General features: G+C 38.1%; 1 protein-coding gene across 1 annotated transcript in view; it reads left to right on the top strand.

Moving 5' to 3' along the window:
- The window catches only part of Ak5 (adenylate kinase 5), a gene marked incomplete at its 3' end in the record, with an annotated part of 163,191 nt that overhangs the window by 65,316 nt on the left and 74,752 nt on the right, over positions 1-23,123 (top strand). The gene's annotated exons all lie outside the window — the stretch shown is intronic.

Below are 23,123 nucleotides of genomic sequence, written 5' to 3'. Positions count from 1 at the left end.
CCTCAGATCTCAGTCTCCTGAGTAGCTAGGATTATAGGCGTGAGCCACCGGCGCCTAGCTCTGACTTGTCTTTATTTAGCCATTATGTTTCTTTTTACGTATTTTATTTTATTTTAGTTGATTTTTATGAAAGATAAAAAATATTTAACCTTGTCTAGAAGTCTATACTTCTCAAGTAAAAAAAAAGAGGTATGTTGAAGTTAACTATTTTGATTATTTTCAGCACTATTTGTCCAGTTCCACAATGTTTCTGCCTTTGAAAATGTTGCAAAATTGATAGACTTCTAAGTAACAGTTGGCCTGCTGTGCTGTTAAATTGTCTTAAGTCTTCTGTATCATAATGTACTACAGAAGTATATTAGATTCTGATTTCCTAATGTCTTGACATGAAGAGGTGACAGTGTATTGAATTAGGAGGAGTTATTTCTTTGCTTATTTGGAAGAGTAAAAATGTTAACATTTTTCTAAATATTCAGTCTGCTTTGTAGTTTATTATATTCAATGACAGATGACCAAGATTACTAGTTAATGCAGTTCTTAGAATCTAGAACAGTAGAGACAAAGGCTGAACTCAATATGTGATTCCCCACAATGTCAAATTTAAATACTAAATCCCAGAGGAGAACAGTAGGATCCCAAGCCATCTGAAGAAAGACCTTTATACAGCACAACACTCAACCCACAGGAGCTCTACAATAGCCAGGCAATGGCAAAGTCTCAACACAGCCTCCTGTCTACTCTTGGCCCTTCCAACAAGATCCATGATTCTTGCTAGTGGGCTGGTAAGTCCCCAAAAGAATCTAGTTTCTAGTTTGAGGCAACAACATCCAACAAACTTTCTATGACCTAACAATTCCTGGGTTAAAATTACTCTCATTAGACAAAGATGCCCTTAGACCTGAAAGAGACCATCATGACATTTGAATACCGAATTTGACAGTCTTGAAATATTCATTACAGTTGCTCATTGGGTCAAAGCTATCATGTCAGAGAGTTGTAAATCTGATCTGAAAAATTGTTCATAATGCTAGAGTTCATTTTTTGGCTTAGAACAGACAGTGAGTAATAGGAAAGATTCAGGAAAAAGAGAGTAAATATTTCTGTGGCTATTTTGGGAATGATTGTGTATTTTTTTCATCAATTACCAATGCTGATTTTTGCATTGTGTTGTGAAAAAGGACTGAACCTCAACTGCAAGGTGAAGAGCCAGAGTTTTAATTGATGTGTGCAAGGCTGAATGGTATCACCAGTGTCTCTCATTACTCCCTGCTTGTCATGTTCGTCATCACTAGCAGAGTAGATTTCCCCAATGAATGCAGAGTGAGGATTGTTAATTTACTAATATTTTGCATGGAGGTGAAATGCCATTGCCTCTAATTGAAAGAGTCAATAACAATGTGGATGACAGCCTGAAACCTCGCTGCTAACACCAAATGAGCTTTAAGATAAATATCTCTAATTACTGGGAGAAAACTTGCCTTGGAAAGTCACCTTTTAGAAAGCAGTGAGCAGAGACAGCTCTGGAGAATATAATTGGGGGAAAAATAATCTGTCAGCAAGGCAAATGCTGCATCCTGGAACCCATGTTCTCTTTCAGAGGTTGGCTCTGACTTCAGTTTTGAAACTGAAATATATTTGGTAGAATGTCATGTTTAAAGATGAGCCAAATAATAAAAATGATCATCCTTACTAATTGCAAGCCTGTTAAGATTTTAATAAGTATATTTTGGTTGCTAGAGCCAACCCCAAGTATATCTTTTTCTCTGTTGTTTCTTCCCTCTTCCTTTTCTTCACCTTATAATTGAATCATTTATTCATTAAGTAAATATTCATTGAAAACCAAGATACTCTGTGAGGCATTCAAAGCTAAATGCACAAAGAGTGAAGATCTTTATTTGTTCACTAATATATTCCAAGCACCGAGAACAGGACTTGTTAAGTCCATAGCAAGTTCCAGCTAAAGGAGGAGCTTGTATTTATAGGGCAAGATGGTAAACAATGAGTTACCACATGTGATGACTACAATTAATTTTTAAGTCCATCAAATGTTCAGGGAGCTCTCATATAAGTTATACACCATGTTAGGGGCCAGAATTCCCTGTAGTGACAGAATGGGGTCCTTCCTTGCCCTCAAGTTGTATAAATCATTTATCTCCAAGCAGACTTCCTAAGGACCATCACATGATGACTCTGCTTGGAGCAGTTGAGAAATTTCATTGAGGTGCTCCTCTTCCCCAGGGCTTTGGAGTCTAAGCTCCACTTGGAATCTCAGCTTTGCTGGCATTTAGAAGTTTCATGATGCCCCGCAGCTGTGAATCCCGAAGCTGGGAATTGCAGAGGATGTCACCTGTCCTGTAATGCTTAGGGGTGCAATGAGAGGATGTGGATAGCATGATAGTGTTTTAAGATGCTCCAGGCAGCCTCACTGCCTGACTCAGATGCTACTCACTGGTTCAGATGCCACCACCTACCTGCAGAGTAGCTACCTCCTCTGTGACTCCCAGTCCTTTCCTGTAAAATGGGTGTAATCACCAATTATACCCATTATGGTTGTGGGAATGAAATGGATGTCAAGTGCTTAATGTGGCATGTAGAGCGTTGCGTGTGTAATGCTAACTTATTTTGTTTGTATTTCTGCCTCTCTATTCCTTCCCCTTTAATGTTATAAAGTTGACCCAGTCATAGGAGTTGCAAACTATATGAAGAAGCTTCTTAATTCATAACCAAGTTTACCAACTGGATCTCTTCAACCAGAAAAAAAGGCAGATTAAAAAATACTAGAATCAGGACTATTTCTTGCCTGCTTACACCAGTTATCCTGGAGAAATGGGCAAGTGACTATAATCAGACCCCCTATTCCTGAATTTCAGGACTTAATAGAAGAGAATAGGAGTTGGAGGCATGGCTCAGTTTGAAGAGTGCTAGCCAATGAGCAAAAGTGGCAGGTGCTGACTTCAAGTTTCAGTCCTGGTCTTGGGCCTAAAAAAAGGAAGGAGGGAAAGGAAAGAAGGGAAGGGAAGGGAAAGGAAAGGAAAGGAAAAAGGAAAGGGAAGGGAAGGAAAGGAAAGGAAAGGGAAAGGAAAGGGTAAGGTCATTCTTTTTTCTTTCTCTCTCTCTCTCTCTCTCTCTCTCTCTCTCTCTCTCTCTCTCTGTGGTCATGGGGCTCGAACTCTGGACCTAGGAGCTGTCCCTGAGCTCTTCAGCTCAAGGCAAATACTTTACCACTTGAATGACAGCACCACTTCTGGTTTTCTGGTGCTTAATTAAAGAGTCTCACAGACTTTCCTTACCCAGGCTGGCTTTGAACTGTGATCCTCAGATCTCAGGCTCCTGAGTAGTATTATAGGCACGAGCCACCAGTGCCCAGCTTCTTCTTCTTGTTATTCATTAAAAGGTGTATTTTAACACACACACACACACACACACACATTCAAGAATGGTTAGTGGATTCTAAATAAAGTTTCTAAACAAATGTTTGGCTTTTACGAAAACTCCCAGCATCTGCTTCATTTGCTTTATTTTTGCCTTGGCAATGGGAACCTTTCATTACCAGCTAGCAACAGTTCTGGGGAGCACAACTAGCAGACACACCCTTGTCCTGCTACACTGTTTATTTCCTCAACACTAACCCTGGGCCTGCAAATCCCAGGTATGCTTTCATTTCTTAATGTGTCCCATAGTACTTCCTTCGAATTTGAGGATCCCCTTGATGACAGTTCAAGTTTATCACTGAAACTATGTTATTCTCCACCCATCAGATACTTTTAACCCCAAGGAAAAATAAACAGGAACATAAACGCTAACTTGGATACACTGCTTGGTAATTATTCATTAACTTTAAGCTTCCTGGGAGTCTGCACTCATATTTAAATTACAAGAACACTTATCCCTAAACTCCCATCAGCTGATCATCATCACCGTCTCTCTAGTACAGTTATAGGGCTGGATGGAAAAGAAAGAGAGTGAGAGTAAGTAAGGCAGTCAGCGGAGGTAGATACAGAGATGATAGAAAGAAAAAGAGAGAAAGAGGAAGGAGGGAAGGAAGGAACAAAGGAAGGAAGGAAGGAAGGAACAAAGGAAGGAAGGAAGGAAAGAAGGAAGGAAGAAAATAAGAAAGCCTAATAACATAAACCCTCTAGAGATTCAGCAGCTACTTGAACCTAAGAAAGGTAACAAAATCTTTTCTAGTTAATACAAAAAAAGTTACTGTTTCTTTTTTTAAAAAGTTGTTACTGTTTCTTAATAGATAAAAGGCTGATGAATTTGCCATCTGTAACAGGTTGAAGACACTTTTTCTGTAAGCACCAAGGCTATTATGTCCTATGTAAATATCCATGGCCACATGTGCCACAGTTATACCACATAGATGATTCTGTTTGTTGAATCTAGTAACTGAGAAAGTGTCTAGGAGGAGTTACTAAAGGCTAATAAGTAGGAAGCACCAGAGAGGCATCCCATAGAATATTTTAGTGAGAACAGTGTATTTTTGCACTAGGTATATGACCCTCTGGCTTTTTCCCAGTGCCTCAAGTATTTTTACATTTAGTAAACAGTACTTTCTAGCATGAAATCTGGTTATGAAAGGGCCTAGAAATCATGCAATCAATTCCTGTTTCCTTGACTTGAATAAAGAGCAAATTATAAGGAATCTCTCTAGGCAGGAAACATCAAATCCTACTGTGTGCCAAACAGGTAAGACTATGTTGTCCTTAGGAAAAGCACCATTGATCAGTTCAGAAGGATATCATCCTTTGGCTACCTTCTAATGCACCTGTTTACACAGGTCTTTATAAAGGTGACTCAAAAAGAGCAGAACTAAATTGAAAAGCAAATCTTATTACTTCCATAAGTTGCCATTACTGTGGGTCTAAAACCTGAAATACTATGATGCTAGTCTCATTATCTGTTCTTTTATATGGAAGAAAAGAAAAGAAACAAGCACACATCCTGACTGTCAACTTTGCCATCCCCAAAGCTCACTCCACTCTGTATCAGTGATTTTCACACTCAGCAGGCAGAAAGCAAAGCAAATGCCTCCGTGAATACATCTCCTTTCAAAGCTGGAAATTGAAGTTGGAAATTGATGCCACCCCACTGTCAGCTCCTAATGATAAATCCTCTCAAAACAGCAATGCAGTGTTCTCATGGCAAGGTTCTGTAAAATATTTGCAAGCAAAATATGAAAGAAGTTTAAGAATGAGCATGTGTCCTGTTCTGCAGTTTATTACTACAGATACCTGTGGAATAGGATACACAAAGCCCTGGCTGATCATTAGTGTAAAGCAATGCCCTCATATGCTACTGTGAAATAAATGATGTGGACAACATTAAGAAAACACTCAAGCTAACACATTTGCAAGATGCACATTAAGGAATTTTTAATGTGAAGAACTGCAGTGGCAGATATGCTTAAGAGTAGAGCTTTTAAAAAATACATTACTGCTACAAGGAGCTTTTCCCTGAGATATTTGTATACTCAGATCAACCTCATCCCCTCTATCACTCCTTCTTATCCTACTTACCCCTCTTAAAACATTTCAGCAGATTTCATTGCTCTTTCTCCCTCCCCCTCTCTCTATATAAACATATATATATATATATATACAAATATAACTACATCAACCACATTCATACTCTTCATTGGCACATTCTACTACTGCTGCTGTTCCCCACCCCATCTTTATTGTCATCCTTCTAGTTTTTAGTGTGTGCTAATTACACAGAAGTTTCACTATAGTATATCGTGTATGTATATATTATTTTGGTCAGAATAACTCTCTTTATTGCTTTCTTTTCCCTCATCCCACAACACCTTATTAATCCATAACTTTCAGTGACATTCCTTGTGCCATATTTATAATTGTATTGTATTTCAAAGTTATCCATCCTCATCTTTCTTCCCATCCTCTTCCCAAAGTTAGAACCATATTATACATGTGTATATATATGTATATGTGTACATTTCACATATTCATGAATGTGTGTGTGTTTGTGTGTGTGTGTGTGTTTTAGGTCAGTTTCCATAGAAGAGTAAAAACAAAGCAGGGTACCAGTGGCTCACACCTATAATCTTAGTTACTAAGAGGCTGAGGCTAACATCTCAGCTGAGGCTGAGATCTGAGGACTGTGGTTTGAAGCCAGCCAGCCTGGGTAGAAAGATCTCTGAGTTTCCAGCTAGCCTCCATATAGGGAAAAAAATGACCAGGCACTAGTGGCTCATACCTGTAACACTAGCTACTCAGAAAGCTGAGATCTGAGGATCACCATTCAAAGCCAGCCTGGGCAGGAAAGTCCATGAGACTCTTATCTTCAATTAACCACCAGAAACCTGAAGTGGCACTATGGCTCAAAGTGGTAGATCCCTAGCCTTGAGCAAAAGAGCTCAGGGACAGCACTAAGGCCTGAGTTCAAGCCTCATGACTGACAAAAGAAAAAAAAAGAAAAGAAAAAAATTCAGAAGTGCTGCTCAAGTGGTAGAGCACCAACCTTAAGCACAAAAAGCTCACAGATATCACCCACACCCAGAATTTAATCCTGAGCACCAGAACAAAAGAAGAGTGAAAACATAAATGCTATTGCTATCTGACATTTTGAGTTTATCTATATCACTCAACATGATTTTCTCCAATTCTTCTGCAGATGTAATTATTTCATTTTTATTTGTAATAAATTTTCATTTATGGTTTTATAATATGCCATGGTATATAAGTACCCTATCTCTTAATCCATTCATCTGTTGTTGGGCCCCTTGACTTGGTCCATAGTTTGGGTATTGTGAAGAGGACTGAAATAAACATAGTTTTTCAAGTATATAGAAATGTTACTGATCATTGAGTGTTAAGTTCATATCTTGGTACATTTTCAAAGGTGTTTATCAGTGGATAAAAGATTTTCAGTGGAGTCTATAGCGTCTAATAAGTATAGGATTATATCATCTTCCTATAATGACATTTTTATTTCTTCCTTCCTGTTTTTAATACCTTTTTTTCTTATTCCTGCCTCTTCACTCTGGCTAGGAATTCTAATACCATATTGAGTAAGAGTGAAGAGAATGAACACTTGCCTTTTTCCTGACTTGAAGGGAAATTGTTTCATATTACAAACTACAGGTTTGTAATATGAAATTGATGTACATTCCTTCAATGTCTGATTCTTCAGAGATTTTATCATGGTACAGTGTTGAATTTTTCCAGAGGCTTTTTCTGCATCAGTTGAGATGATCCTGTGATTTTGTTCTTGGGTCTGTTTATGTGATGAATTACCTTTATTCATTTTCATATGTTGAACCATCCTTGCATTCCTTGGATGAAACTAATTTGATTATGGTACTTGATCTTTCTAATGTGTTGTTGAATTAAATTTGCAAGAAATTTATTGAGGATTTGGCATAATGATCACCAAAGATTGGCTCATACTTCTCTATCTTTGTTTTATGTCTGCTTGTATGTCAAATGCTTCCTAGAATGAGTTCAGTAGCATTCTTTACCTTTCTATTTCATGCAAGAATTTCAGAAGTATTGGTATTAACTCTTCTTTAATAATAGAATTATTCTATTCTAATTACTATTCTACCTATTCTAATTAATGATAGAATTATTAATCATAGGATTTAGTAGCTAATCCTTCTGGTGCTGGGCTTTCTTTGTTGGTAGACTTTATTAAAGCTTCAATCTCATTACTTATTACAGATCTGTTTAATTAGTTCATATTCTCTTGGATCAATTTTTGTAGATAAACTATGTCTAGAAATTTATCCATTCCTTCTAGATTTTCTAGTTTGAGTGTCTTATTTCATGACTTCTAGTATTCTTTGGTATTTGTTATGATAATCCCTTTTTAATCCCCAGTGTTATTGAGTCTCTTTACTTCAACTTACCTAGTTTATCAATCTGACTTTTTTCCTAAATAATTAACTTTATGTTCCATTAATTTTTGTACAATTTTTTTCGGTCAGTCATAGGGCTTGAACTCTGGGTCTGGGCACTGTCCCTGAGCTCTTCAGCTCAAGACAAGCGCTCTACCACTTGAGCCACAGCACCACTTCTGGTTTTCTGGTGGTTAATTGGAAATAAGAGTCTCATGGACTTTCCTGTCCAGGTTGGTTTTGAACTGCGATCCTCAGATCTCAGCTTCCTGAGTAGCTAGGATTGCAGGTGTGAGCCACCGGCACCCAGTAATTTTTGTATAATTTTTGAGTATCCATTTCATTAGTTTTATCTTAATCTTTACTACTATTTTCTGTCTGCTAATTTTGATTTGGCTGTTCCTGTTTTTGTAGAAGTTTGGGATGCATCATGAGGCTATTTTTTTAATGAGGCTATTATTTAGATGTAGGCACAAAAATTTCCTCCTAGCACTACTTTTGCTTATTCCAAAGGTTGTGATAGGACGTGTTTTGTTTTCATTGGCTTCTAGAAACTTGGATTCCTCCTTTAATTTCTCTGTCCCCCCACTCATCACTCAACAATGTGTTTTTCAGTCCTTGCATATTAGAATATTTTATGGGCTGTGCTGTCTTTTCCTGTTACTAGATTGGAGGAGTGGATTTCAGTTGTCAAATAAATTAATTTCAATACTCAAAGTGCTCTGTATGGAGCTCTCTTCTCCATTCACAGTAAGGAAGAAGGTGATAACCAATGAATAGTACTAAATATTTGGTTGTATACAGAAGGAAACATGCAGGAGGCTGTGGAGATCATGTGTTTTAGATCTGGGTGGAAGGGCTATCTACATAGTCAGCAAATAAAGTCAGAGGGCAGGGTCTAGACAGTGTACTCTGTCCACTACAGGTCCAAAAGTTCATTGCTATCATATCTTCAGTAGAGGGTATTCTTTCCTAACCTGGGATGGTGGAACCATGAACAACACCATGCCCAGGCCTTCAAGGTCCCAATTGCCTCTAGTGATAACTCCATTGTTTAATCCTACAGGCAAACACCTTTACCTCTGCCATCTAAACAAAGTGTACTGGCATCCTTTGGTAACTGAGTGACCCAGAAGTCCTTAAACCTTGGCTTCCAAACCTCCTGATTATGTTTAATCCAAAAGCCTATCTGGCCACAAGCTGTTTTCAGTCAGTCATTGTTAGAATCACTGTCTTTCTGTAGCCAAATTATTTTATATTCTGAAATGGTCTTAGGGAAAGAAGTGGTTGGATGAGGCTGCCAACTGTGGAGGACTGAATTTGCCTGCCAGCAATCAATGTAAACTGATCTCCCAGTAATCACCACTTCTGGCTGCAGAGCCTCTCTCTCTGTCTCTCTGTCTCTGTCTCTGTCTCTGTCTCTCTCTCTCTCTCTCATTCTGGGCAAAAGACTAATTGGCGTGGAACTATGAAGTAGCTCTCACTGAGGATAGGGCCAATTCTCCCTCTTTCTTCCACCTCTAATGGCTGTTAGCTACCTGGACACTAGCTAGTTATATCTCAATCTCAGAACTGGCTAGTTATATCTCAACCTCAGAACCTGGCTGGCCAACAGCAGCTTTCAGAATGCAAATGAAATTGGATGTTCTTGAGCTTTCTGAAGCAGCAGTCCCTCCTGAAGCTTGGCACTTTGCTGCTGCTTTTAGCGATGTAGGGAGTAAAAGGCTATCCTGTCTAGTACTGGCTCAATTCTATTGCTATATTCTATTTAAAAGATTTTTCAAATATTTTACTAGATAATAGATGAAAAATAAATGAGATAATTTATTAAATTGATGACTGAGACACATAACCAGTATGGAAATTTTATAACCAGGAGCCAGTTATTGGTCTTGTGTTTTTATTTATCTATGCCACCTATCTGCTTACCATAATCTGTTCCACCAGACAGATGTAAAACCTTGGTTTTAGCTCTGCCACAGGCAAATCACTGTTCCTGTTTGCCATTAGGTATACCATTCATCTTCCTCATGATGACAGTCTTTTTACAGTCATTCATGTAAACAGTTATATTGGACCTGTGTTTCACTTGGCACCCTCTCCTCAAACAGCAGTTCCTTCCCTCCCTCCCTCCTTCCTTCCTTCCTTCCTTTTTCCTTTCTTCCTTCCTTCCTTTCTTTCCTTCCACAGCTATCTGTTGAGGGACCAGACAGTAGCACCTTCTATGTTGGGAGTATAGAGAGTGTGTGAAGCCATCCAGCCTTCATGGACACAAATGTAGACAGCTTGAACCCAGCCCAGGAAAGGGCACACACACCACCAAGAAGAATAGCTTCCAGAGAGAATCTGAGCAGGGAAGGACTCCTGAGCAGATGAGAAGAGGGAAGCAGGAAAGGTTGGAAGTCAGGAACAGGGAAGAAGTAGCTAGTAAGCAGTTGGGATGGAAATGCAGGGGTCTCTTTCGTGTAGTAAGAATGAGGAAGAACAGATGTATGGTACCCAGCTTATAGGGGGGCGCTGAAACACATGGCTGGGGTGAAGCCACCAGTCATGCATGAAACCACTAGTAGAGAACACGTCTAGAATGGATTTGAAGAGTTCCTGGCTGGATGGTGACACAGGTATAGCTTTCTATAGAATGAGTTCTGCAAACATCTGGAACCAAATTCAGATGTGGGAGTGATGACACAGTACTCTGAGGAAAGGTGGCTACAGCAGAGCAAGTAGAATGTAAACTCCCAGTTCCCCTTTGGACTATGTTCACTGTGAGGCAGAAATTAAAGAGAAAGAAAGGAAAAGTAATGAGCAGTGGTCTCCATAACTGTGAATACCTGAAACCATGAAAAACAATGAACCCATACATAGTCTTTCCTATACACACATGCCTACAATAAAGTTTAATTTATACTTATGCTCAGTAAGAGATTGACAGCTATAATGATAAAGTATACAATTATAGCAATATACTGTTATCATATTGCCAATACTATCACTCTTGCAGTTTAAGGCCATTATACAGTTAAATACAAGACACAAACACTGAGACACCCCAACTATCCAATAACTGAGACCGCTACTGAGTGATGTGGCTTGTGGCATGGCTAGCATAGCAAAGGGATGATTCATGTCCAAGGTAGGATGGAGTGGGATGATATGACATTTCAGCACACAACTCAAAACTCGGGATTTGCTTCTGAAGTTTTTCATGCACTATTTTTGGATTTTAGTGATTTCAGGTGTCTAAACCATAGAAAGCAAGGCTTTGGATAACAGGATGCTTCTATAACCAGGACACTGTAAAGTGACATTAGAATCTATTCAGGGAGCAGTTAGTTGAATCACCAATTATTTTCCATGAATAATTATTTCAAAATAATTTGTTAGTAAATTTGTTAATTAAGTCAAACATTATAGACATATATGGGATCATTCATGTTCATGAGAAGCAGCCCTACACAATTTTTAAAGGCATTAAAGCCCTGCACAGTAATTAATTATAACAAAAATAAAAGTAAGAGAACATGTATGAATAGCTGTAGCTTAAACAGGTTTACTTCACTTGCATCAAAATAAAAATAAAGATGTATAACAAAGTCTAGTTAAATCACTAAATTGTGTCATCAAGAATCCAGACTCCAATCTTTCTTTTCCATCATCTTGTATGTATTTTCATAATGACAAAATGTCTGCTGCTGCTTCCATCATCAAATCCATATTCTACTCAAAGGGCTGCTAAGCCACAGCTATTCTCCTTCTTTAGGTAAACAGAAGTATTTCTTTAAACTGTACTCACCTGCTCGCAGTTTAGTCTGGTGACTCAGAACTTCCCTTGAAGGGAAACTGGAAAATGAAGCATAGTGGTTCCCAATTTACAGTGATCTACATGATTTGTAATTTTTTTCTCTATGATAATGTGAAGGCAACACACATTCAGAAACAAATGCACTTCAAAGTCTGAATTTTCGTGTTTATCTGGCTAACAATATTTGGCAAAATGCTCTGTTGTGTGGTAGGCAGTGGCTCAGCTACAGCTCCCAGCCAGCCAAAATCATGAGGGTAAATAATCTCTGCTCCATTCTTTACCCATGTTACTGCTTTGCCATTGGTTAGGTTAGATGGACTCATCTATCCCTCGGTATGGGCTCCTTCAGAGTCAAGCATGTGTGTTTATATCCTCAAATATAGGAGCCATCCCTGATTGAGCCAGAACAGTTTTCAAGGAAAGGTGATGCTTTTCACACTCAAAACTGTCAGGAAAGGTACCAAGAACATGATGTCAATGTGACCCAAGACATTTCTGACTAGTGAGAAAGTAAACTGAAGCACAATAAAGTTTTTAAAGAACACATTTGAAAGTCATGCATGATGGTATGCACTTGTAATTCCAGTTACTCAAGAGGCAAAGAGAAAAGGATCATGGTGGTGGCCAGCTCCAAGCAAAGCCTTAAGACCCCATCTGAAAAATACCTTCAGCAAATCAAAGGACTGAGGGTATTGTTCAAGTAGTAAAGTGCTTGCTAATAAGCAAGAGTTCAAATTCAAGTACCATACACATACACCAAAAAGAAATGAGCAAACAGTGATTCATAAACTGGACAACTCCAAACCAGAGATCATTTGGGCGTTCTAACAAAGGAAAACTTGATTAGGGCAAGCATGGATGTAAGGTAAGCTAGTATTTAATTGGTTACACGTTCATAGATTCCTGATAGGGTCTTTCCTGCTGTCTAGACCTAGCTAAGTTGATATAGAACCTCTGACTGTTAGCTCCAAATTCCATTTTCCTTTAATATATACATTTATTTTGCATATTAATACATTTCAGTTCTGTTTTCTTTCTTTTGGGGGGGGGTCCGGTTGTGGGGCCTAAACTCTGGACCTGGGCGCTGTCACTCAGCTCTTCAGCTCAAGGCTACTGCTCTACCACTTGAACCACAGTGCCACTTCCGGCTTTTTTTTCTTTTTGCTTATGTGGTGCTGAGGAATCGAACCTGGGGCCTCATGCATGCAAGGCAAACACTCTACCACTGAGCCACCTTCCCAGCCCCCTTCAGTTCTGTTTTCTAATCAAGCAAGGTTGAGGCTATCTATGATCACCTGGCATTGACTTCCCAGGGATTTTTCATATCTCATATCTACCTTTTCTTTTCTTTTTTCTTTTTTGTCATTTGGGGGCTTGAACTCAGGGTCTGGGCACTGTCCCTGAGCTTCTTTTTTCAAGGCTAGTGCTCTGCCAATGGAGCCAAAACTCCACTGCCAGCTTTTTGATGGTTAGTTGGAGAGGAGAGTTTCATGGACTTCCCTGCCTGGGCTGGCTTTGAACCATGATCCTCAGATCTCAGCCTCTGAGTAGCTAGGATTTCAGGCGTGAGCCACCAGCACCTGGCTTTTCCATTTTCAGTTATTTTAACATATCTAACCATTGTTACTACAAAATAAGAATCCCAGTGCTAGAAGAAGTGAAGAAAACTAACATCCTATATCCAGTGCTGTGCCAGCTACTTCACAAATTTTTACTTTCAATCATCAACCTTACAAGGCAGATATTAAAATTACTTAGCAACTTCTTTATATAAAGTGTTTCTGCTAAGCTTATCTCATTCCACTGAAGACAAAAGCTTGCTCTCTTGTCTCAGATAAATCCTAAACTGCACCCAACTTGCCTCACTCACTCCATCAACTCTGTGTGCTCCTCCTGAAGTCACACTCCTATTCCAGCTCTGATCTGTTCTCTGGCCTCCCTTCCTGTTACCCTTCCCCTTGCCCAGCTGGCCTCTGGAAAGCACTTCCCAGGTATAAGCCCAAAGGTGCTGCTTCCCTGCTTGGGGACACAGATAAATAGATATACCTGGTTCTGAAGGAGCCATGTAGAACAGGAGAGGAGAATGGGAAGAAGTGGCCTCAGTGCATCTGACCACTATAATGCTAGAAGGATGGACACAGGGCTACATGTTGGACTAAGCGTCACCTGGCCTCTGCAGAATGGCTTCCATGGGGCACGAGGAACTCAACCCACACAGGCCTAAGGTTGCTCCCATGCACCTGAAATTTCCCAGCAAATAGTCATAGTCCTTATCAAGTAAGTTTAGGATTGGAAATAAGAATAGCTGGAAGAGAGCGATGGAAGCAAGGGATGAACAGTCAGGGAAGAAGTGGGGAAATGGAAGTATTATAACTTAACCGTTCCAATTTCTTGTTGATTTTTTTCTTCTCCTTTACTGAGACATTTAATTTACCTCAGTGTAAAATAACCTTGAGAAGAGACTCATTCATCAATTTCTTTGCAGGCAGTTATTTTTAGGTTTCTAGCTAATGTGGGATATCCAAAGATAAATGAAAATTGTTGGTTTGGGGCTTTCAAAGCCCTCCATGAGGTAATAAAACAACTCTGAATTTAGGAAGATGTTGTAGAAAAACTGCTTGAATGGAAAGAAGTAATAGCAGGAAACAGGCTCTGCTTTGAAATAACCTGCTTAGGCAGGGACTGCACAGGTAGCACACTGGCAGAGATAAGCTTTAGTTGGTGCTTGAACATATGTGTGGAATTAGCACATATTAATTGAGATAATTGTGTACTGGCTGAATTGATCATTGGATTCACGCATATGTGGTGGACTTCAGTTTCTCACTCTGAGTATAAAACTTGTGTGTGTATATTTCATTCATTTGAATAGAATAAGATACTTAGTAATGTTTTTCACTTGGGCTTTCAAAAAATCCATGCTTTTCCCCATGGTTTGGCCTCTAACCATTGCCAATTCACAGGTTATTTGAAGGTGTGAGTAACCATGAGAGATTTCTCAGAAAATACCACAGAGTGTTGCTTCAAATAATTTCCATAGTTGTTGTCAAACTTAGAATCAAGAAGGAAGAAGGAAAAATAAAAAATAGTGAGTTTCTTTGGTAAGAAAATCTTCTTACCTGAAAATTTATTCTTAAAATATAGTTGTTTTTTTCTCTTCTGAATTCCTGCTTAACACTTAAACACATACATCCACCATTCCTTGATAAATACTTGATAACCGTTTATTTTTAGTTGTTCTGTCAAGTCTTTAGAATTCCTGGAATTCATGTCAAACTAATTCTGGCAGAAATACAGAAAGATATTTTCCTTACAACTGAATCATTAATACAACAGAAATGTCCAGCTAAACAGGTCTTGGAAAGCCTTGGAATAGCACTTTAGGTCATGTAAACCATGCTGGATGATGAAAACTTAGGTTTACTTATTCATTTTACCTATTCCCCTTGAATTCCTAAAACAATGAAATTTGGTATTAACAATAACAACACATTAATTTCTTTTTTTTTTTTTGTCGGTCATGGGGCTTGAACTCTGGGCCTGGGCACTATCCCTGCGCTCTTCAGCTCAAGGCAAGCTCACTACCACTTGAGCCACAGAGCCACTTCCGGTTTTCTGGTGGTTTATTGGAGATAAGAGTCTCACAGACTTTGTTGCCCAGGCTGGCTTTGAATGGCGATTCTCAGATCTCAGCCTCCTGAGTAGCTAGGATTACAGATATGAGCCACTGGTGCCTGGCTTCATTAATTTCTTAAAATTGGCTAAGCAACTCAATAAGCTATCTATATTGACTGTCATACTCTCTGAAATGATAGTCAAAATTTAAATTGTGAGAAAAAAAGAAACACTGGATGCTTCAATTTTTTCAAGTTTTCTGATATCCATCTTTAAACAGAGATTGTATAAGCTGTAAACTGGTAAGAGTCCCCACTTTAACTTTTCCTGCCAACTTGACCAATCCCATTATTCTGCCTATCACACTGAGCATGGGCACAAGTGGCCATATTGATCCCATTTATAGCAATTAGGGTATTTTTATAGAGTAACCTATTTTTCTGCAGGTATATGCCGATTACTGAAACTCAGGGCCTGGACACTGTTTCTGAGCTTTTTTGCTCAAGGATGGTTCTCTATCATTGGAGCCACAGCTCCACTTGTGGAGATAAGAATCTCACAGATTTTCCTCCCTGGACCAGCTTTGAATGTGGAGCTTCAGATCTCAGCCTCCTGATCAGCTAAGATTATATATGTAAACCATGGTGCCTGGCTTAATCCTACTTTTTATGAGTCTTTCTTAATAACTATCCACATAATTTTACTACTTTCTTTTGATCATCTTTAAATGTTTACTTTTGAGCCCTGGCTTGGAGCCTGTAAACTTAAATTCAGTATATGTTTATATATAGTATATACTAGTATAGTAGTAGTAGTAGTAGTGAATTTTCAATTATATGATGACCCTCAGTAAGTGCATTGTATATTTTCTATGTATGTCAGAAAAGAGAATAGAAAGGAAATCCAACAAATATGTTTCAGCTTGGAAACTTTTGCTCACATCTCTGAAGTTGGTGTTAAGAAACAGCTTGTAAAATTTCTCTCCTTTATTGCCACAAACATATTTTCTTCTTTAGGCCTGACGTCTCTCAAAATTTAAGTCTTAAATTGCACATTAAATTTTGATTCTTTTATGTTCTACTCTCCCAGAAATTAATTTGCTGTTCTTCAGATAATGCAAATTTCAGAAACATTGGGCAACGTCACTAAAACAAAAGCCCAGTAATGGAAAGTATCAAGTAGTTATTTTGACCATTATATCCCAAACTCCAAGAAACTGGCTAGCATATAGGAGATGTTTAGTAATATTTGCTGGGTAAAATGAGGATTTATTCTTACTAGCATATACTAAGTATTCAGGTGGGCTTTATTATGATAGTTCTATGCATGTATGTAATTACTTTGATTATGTTCATATTTTCCTTTGCCATTTCTTATCAGCCCCATCTCATCTCCCCCTTTTCTCTTTTCCTTCTACCTCCCTAGTAGTCCCCCTCTTTATTTTCATGATCTTTATTTCTTTTGTCTAATTAGGTTTCCCATACACTACTTGTACACATACACTACTTGTCTTTGTAGGATGGTTTATTTCATTTAACATGATGATTTCCAATTCTATCCATTTTCCAGAAAATTACATAATTTCATCCTTTTTTATGACTGAGTAAAGCTTTTTAAGGATATTTTATACAGTAACCTATTTTTTCTATGGGTGTATGATAGTTACTGGGGCTTGAACTCAGGGCCTGGACACTGTCCCTGAGCTTTTTTGCTCAAGGATGGTTTTCTACCATTTGAGCCATAGCTCCACTTCTGGAAATAAGAATCTTGCAGATTTTCCTCCCTGGGCTGGCTTTGAATCTGGATCTTCAGATCTCAGCCTCCTGAGCAGATAAGATTATAGGTGTGAGCCATGGTGCGTGGCTTAATCTTACTTTTTATGAGTCTGTGGTGTATAAACTACTCATCCTATAGGCAGGCGCTATAGACAGGCTATGATGAATAGTTCCTTGATAAACATGGATATTTAGGTATTTTTACAGTAAACTCACTGATTTCTTCAGGTATACATTCAGAACTGGCATGACTGAATCATATGGAAGTTCTAGTTCTAACTTTTGAGGGACCTCTATACTGACTTGCATAGTGGAAAACATTACTTCCTGGCTTTGGAAACAGGAAGAGAAGAATCTTTTTTAAAAAGCAAATAAACAAAGCCCACACAGTTGAATGAAAGTAGCACCATCTGTTAAAGGAGAAAAACACAGAAACAAAGCAGATGATTAAAACCTCAGAAGGTGGAGACAGAGGTTGTGTTTATCATGTTTATAGATTATTTGCCAGCTTGTACAAGTTAGTAAAACTCTCAGGGCCTCAGTTCTTCTATGTGACAACTACTCTCATAACACCTACCTCATAGACAGGCAATGAGGACTGAGTGAGAAAAGGTACTTAAGGCATTCAGTGTAGAACCCAGCATAGTAAAACACCCCTCACACACCATTATTCTCATTCTTATTATTTGGATGATATTGCTTAAGTACTGGCCGGAAGTATTCTTAGTGCTATAGCAACCACATGTATTATGTACTTCTCCTCCTGATCCATTACCTTGGATTTCTGACAAGAGAGAGATTCCTGTATTCCAGTGATTTTTTTTTTATTTCAAGAAGGTGATTTCTACAGCTCCAATGAAATGATGAACTGAGAAAAATCGAACATGGCTTAACAGTTGAAAGAAGTGTTGCCAAATCTTTCCCCAGCCATAAAAGTCCTCCAAGGTACTTTATGGGCCCCAGGTGGTAATTTTTCTCTCATCTTTCTTTTTCCAATCTTACTTTCACTCTTTTTGTTGACTTGTCCCCTCCCACTTTTTTCCTCTCTGAGGAGGATTTCGGTAGGCCACAAGAATGTTGCACAGGATGTTCAATCTCATAGTGTGCTCATGCCCATGTCACTCAAACCCTGCTTAATGCAGAGAAACTCCACACTGTGAAAATGCTAGAATGGACTTGTATTGGCTACTTTCCTCACTGCTGAAACAAAGTACCTATCAGAATAAAGAAGGAAACAATTACTTTGCTCCCATGGTTGGCCAAATGCACTTGAGCAGAGTATCATGGAAGTGAGATCATGGAAGAAGAGGCTGCTCTCTTAGCAAGAGAAAGGATCAGGACAAGATACAGCCTCCAATAACCTGCTCCTAGTAACCTCTTCCTGCACCCAGCCCCCAGCTCCTTCCAATAAAACCATTATATTATGAATCTATCAAAATATTAATCCATTTATTAGGTCAGAGCCTTCATGATCTAATCACCTCTGGAAATGTCATCACAGACACCTCTACAGGTATCCTTTTTATTAATCACCCAGGTTATTTTCAATTTAATCAAGTTAACAAAGTTAATCAATTCAGCACTGTATAAATAATATGTTAAGAAAAATGTTATGTGATGAATGGATCAGACTGACATTGAAGTCACAAAAATCAAGGCTTGAATCCTAGCAAGTTTTTCATTTGTTTTTTGTTGTTACTGTTTTTAAATTTTATTTATTGTTATTGCAAAGGTGATGTACAGAGGGGTTATGGGTAAAGTAAGTCAGAAAAAGAGTACATTTCTTTTTGATCCGTGGCACTGCTTCCCATGCTCTCTCCCAGTTTTTCCCTCCAGTCCCCACCCACAAATTGTACAGTTTATTTTCAGCATAGTGCCTAGAGAGTATCACTGCTGCATTTATTCACCCTTTGTCCCACCATTTCTATGCCCCACTCTTACCCTCCCAAAGACAGACAAACAAACAAATGAGACAAAAGAAAATGAAAACTAAAATATCAACAAAGAAAATAAAAACCTCTTGTTTCCATTTCCTGGAGTTGATTTAGATAAATATTATTTTATATGGCTAGATACACAAAGTTATTGCACCTATATGATCCAAGAATATCCTCCTTTGGTCTCACTCTGTGTGAATACCTACAGACCTGTATAATTTATCATTTCCCAATGATTTGTTTTGTTTTCTTTTACCATCCAGTGTGTTTATTTAGAGATTTATAAGTACATTCTAGTTACCACAAATAAGGGAAACAATGCAACTTATGTTTTTCTGGGTCTGGCTTACTTTGTTTAATATCATTTTTTCCAAGTTTTCCATTTCCTTATGAATGATATAGTACCATTTTTTCTGATGGATGATTTGTTTGTCCATTGAGGGACATCTTGGTTGATTCCATATCTTGGCTATGGTAAACAGTTCTGCAGTGAACATGGTTGTGCTGGTAGCTTTAGTGCAACCTTGTTTGTGTTCTATTGGATAAATGCCCAGGAGTAGAATTGCCCTAGCAAAATTTTTTAGCTTTTTAAAAAAGATTACTGAAGGATTAGAGTTGACATTTTAAAACATTCAAATCTCATTCAAGTAGTTAAATAATGCACTATAAGTTATTACTGTCTATAATGCATACCCTATGCCCCACAACACAGAAATGAGGCTAGTCAAAATATGTCATGCATCACAATAATAATAGCTCACCCTTGTCGAGTAACTCTCATTACTGAAGAGCATCATGTAAATGTTTTTAGGAAGATGGCACGTGCTTGGTGATAAATTCTCTTCTGCCACATGTTCAGTCATATCTAACATATATTCATTCAAAGCATCAAGTTTCACGAGAAACCTGAAAAATTCCTCTTCTGAAAGCTACTTACTCATTACTTTCCAAAATGACTAAATCAGGAGTCAACACCAACAGCGACTTATTTTAATGGAGGCATTTTCAGAAGAAATGTCAACCACAAATCTGTCTTGGCAGACGCACACTATGATATTTTCTGTCATCCTCCTTAACACTGGCAAGTGGGAGCTGCCTGAAGGATGAGCAGCTTTCAAGTTTCTATCAAAGAAGGAAAAATGAAGTCTGTTTACTTCTCTTTTTAGTTATTTTTCCTGTGAAAATGTTTGGCTTCATATTTTTTAAAACAAGTGATATGTGTGGAGGTGGGGTGTGGGGGTGAAGGGGAGGTGTGGAGTGAGAAATGCAAAACAGTATAAGGCCAAGATAAAAATCATTCATTATTCTGTAATGCAGAAATAATCATTATTAACATTTTTCAGTTTTATATGCAGTGTTTTCTATGATACTTGATATTTCCTATGATATGAGGATTGAAATCATATTGTACTGTGTGTTACATTTTTTTAAGTCACTTATGCTGCACACAAATGTGGAGTTCCTATTTGTTCTGATCCCCTTCTCTAGAAAGTTGACAAGGCCCAGGTTTTTTGTTGTTGTTGTTTTAACTTCATTTATTTATTAAGGGTGGTGCTAGGGTTTGAACTCAGGGCCTTATATTTTCTAGGTAGTGGAAGCATTCTACCATTTGACACACACCCCAGCCCAAGAAGCTCATAGTTATTAAACATTGCATGGCATAGCTGTTTCAGTCAATCACTTTGAGACCCTGTAATGCCCCAAGATAGCTCCCAGTCCCAAATAGTTGACAGTTTGATTCCAAAGATGAAGCTGAAACATGAAAACACTGAAAAAACATACAGGCCTAAGATCTCTTTTTTATTACAAGTAGAACTGTGCCCTAATTATTTAGAGAGAGTTCTCAGATTTTGAATTTTTTCTATCCTTAGCTCTTTCCATTTAAAATGAGTCATGTTTCAGAGAATTATTTTTTCTTACTTCAGACATAATTATAATTTTAACTACAATAATGTGATTTGCCAGTTGAATAGTAAATTTCCTATCCCTACCAAGAAACAAAAAACAAGGAAAGAAAAATTTGTCTTGTAGACTCATATCATTTGTAATGATTAAATCAAAACTAGTGTTTTTGCTGAAGAAAAAACTTCCATAAATTAATTTTAAAACCAAAGAGCCCTGAAAATTATGTTAGGTTATAGAAAAAGATTATTTTTGCTTGCCATGCAAACAAACATAGACAGTAAGTGATATTTTTGCATAATTAACATGTTAATTTGGAAAATTTGTATTTTTAGCTATGCCCAGAAAGTAAAATTTAGAATTATTTTTACCTTTTTTTATTTTCTATGAAAATGTCTGACTATAGCATGACTTCTGTAGGAATCTCAAGAAAATGAATGAAAATAATTTTTTAAAACTGCGTATTTTGAAAATTTAAAATAATAGTAAGTCAGCCAGTTCAAGCAAATGAAATATGGGAGAATTCAGTACAAATAAACAAAAACACAGCAGTATGATAGCTTTAGGAAAACAATGAAATATTTTTCAAAAAGGAAAATTACGTATTGGACTTATTTAAATGCTCTGTAAAACATCTCCCCAAACAACACATTAGCTTTACTTTCCATGCTTTATTTAGCTTCATGATATGTCAAACAACTGTCAGGTCAGTGTTAGTATGTTTTCTCTCCCTCCATGAAGTCTACCAGGAATTAACAGCATCAAAAGTTGTCCAGAGCTAAACAACTTTTCTCAAAGCCAAAAACTGAGTTAATGGAGCAGGGGATAAATATTGTGGAATCAAAGCTTAGGTACACACAGAGTAGGTAATGGGATTTAGTAGCATTTAGCAAAATCCAGAAGATGCATGACAGCACTGGGAAAGATCAAATGAAGCAATAAGCATAGGACAGAGAAATTAATTTCCTTAGACCAGGTCACTGAAGGCAGTAGTTATTTGTTCATTAATTCACAAAGGATGTTTTGTCATTGAAGAATGGATTGTAATTGAGTAATATTGCCTAGACAGGAAGAAAGGGTCTGAATAAAAGCAACATCTTAAGTTTGGTAGAGGAAGATAAGTCAAGGAGGGAAAGAGAAGTTGGTCTGAGATGAGAAAGTAAAAGAGAGTTGGGATTCTGTGATTCTAAATTAAATATATTCTAGAAGAGACTAGACTTCTCTGAGAAAGCAGGCAAAATAAAGCCTGTTTATTTTGACAGTTGGAAAGAGGTTCATGAATTTTATCATCCATTGCTTGTTTGGTGGACAGACTAATAGAAAAGCCAGATTGGAGTAGGCAGAGAAGTGGGAGGTGAGAAAATAGAGTTGGTGGAGAAATTTAGAAAACTCAACATGTCTGCTTATAAGGGAAAGAAGTAAAAAGCAGTCATTGGAGTAAGGTGGGGAGAAGTTTGTGTATTGGATAGTTCATATCATATCAGTTTTGTTTCAGGGAAAGTCAAGCTTCACATGTTTCAGTACTGGTAGAAAGAAAGGGACAGGCATAATACATGTCATCCTTATGGGCCAGGCAGCAAAAACGAACAAGATAAACTTTCTCCTTTTTAGAAGGAGAGAAGGAGAGAAGGGCTTGGAGGGTGGCTCAGTGGTAGAGTGTTTGCCTTGCACGCATGAGGCCCTGGGTTCAATTCCTCAGCCTGAAGTGGCTCAAGTAGTAGAGCACTAGCCTTGAGCTGAATTGCTGAGGGACAGTGCCCAGGCCCAGAGGTCAGGCCCCACAACCAACCAAAAACAAAAAACAAAAAAGAAGCCCTCCTTTTTAGAAGCTGCAACTTAATGGAAACTCACTCACTGGAAAGATGTCCAGGGCAAGAGACAAGAGCCTACATAATTAATATGTGCCAGCATATATTAAAGTAAAAAATGTCCAGAAAAGCAAAAAAGATTAATGTAACATCATAAGCCAATGCAGAATTCCTCATCCAGCCTCATCCCCTCCCCGCTGCTCCCTGCCCCCATCCCAGGACTGTTCCAGTTGGCTCCATCTCAGCCTCCTATACTTTGCTTGACCCTGAGATACCTTTGCCCTTACTTTCCTTCCTTCAGATCCCATCTTTTGCTAATGTTTGCTATTTCAACTTTTGTTTGAGCTTTCTCACTCAAAGGCTTGTCCTCTACCACTTGAGCCACACCTCTATTCCTGCCTTTTTGGTGTTTAATTGGAG

Source organism: Dipodomys ordii, unplaced genomic scaffold, assembly GCF_000151885.1.
Source record: "Dipodomys ordii isolate 6190 unplaced genomic scaffold, Dord_2.0 Scaffold228, whole genome shotgun sequence".
NCBI lineage: Eukaryota > Metazoa > Chordata > Mammalia > Rodentia > Heteromyidae > Dipodomys > Dipodomys ordii.
The sequence above is the reverse complement of the archived record's forward strand: the minus strand, read 5'-3'. Positions and strand labels throughout refer to the sequence as shown.